This window comes from Octopus bimaculoides, chromosome 16, assembly GCF_001194135.2.
Source record: "Octopus bimaculoides isolate UCB-OBI-ISO-001 chromosome 16, ASM119413v2, whole genome shotgun sequence".
NCBI lineage: Eukaryota > Metazoa > Mollusca > Cephalopoda > Octopoda > Octopodidae > Octopus > Octopus bimaculoides.
The window spans coordinates 29,611,415-29,612,295 of NC_068996.1; the positions used below are offsets into that span (position 1 = coordinate 29,611,415).

At 36.1% G+C, this 881-nt stretch overlaps 1 protein-coding gene across 1 annotated transcript in view; it reads left to right on the forward strand.

Moving 5' to 3' along the window:
• LOC106876257 (CREB-binding protein) overlaps positions 1-881 on the forward strand; it is a 74,082-nt gene that overhangs the window by 58,727 nt on the left and 14,474 nt on the right. The window lies entirely within an intron of this gene.

Below are 881 nucleotides of genomic sequence, written 5' to 3' on the forward strand. Positions count from 1 at the left end.
TTTTTTTTTTTTTTTTTTTTCTATTGGAACTGTTGTCAGAATTGTTTCACTTCTGGAAGTAGAAGTATCCAATTCATAAACACTCATGTTTTATGTTTGTATGTTTGCTTTATATATAGGCAGATTTTTCTGTCTTCTTTCAAAAATACTTAGAATTCAAACTCCCTGCTTGGTAACATGAAACTGATATCCAGTTTTTGTACATAGTGTAACATTTTAGAAAATCAAAGTGGGGAAAAAATCTCCAAAAACTCACAGCACTCAGATATGTTAAATAATGACAGGCAATGTAACTCAATTGTTTATGTAGTTAAATTACATGATTTCGTGAATGTGTTAATGAGATTAGTGCTGAAATTCTCATTTAAATATGACTAGGTTATTTTGGCTGTTTTCAGCCAGACAAGTTAAAGAAAATTTATTACATGTTATTGCATAAATATTTTTTCAACATTTCATTGCCTGTAATTAGTAGCATGCATTTTATAATGAGTAGGTTATATATCTATGAAGAGGTGCAGCAACATCAAAGGCAGGTTAACTAGCAAGTTAGTTTTTGTTTGTGACAGATGTTCAGGTGCAATAAAGACTGCAAACAAACAGGAAACAACTTCTATCTCATTCCAGGGTGAAAAACTAGAGGTAGTCGATAGCTTCCGCTATCTGGGCGACCAAGTTAGTAGTGGGGGTGGGTGCGCTGAAAGTGTAGCTGCTAGAATAAGAATAGCCTGGGCAAAGTTTAGAGAGCTCTTACCCCTGCTGGCGACAAAGGGACTCTCACTCAGAGTAAAAGGCAGACTGTATGACGCATGCGTACGAACAACCATGCTACATGGCAGTGAAACATGGGCTGTAACTGCTGAGGACATACGTAAGCTCGC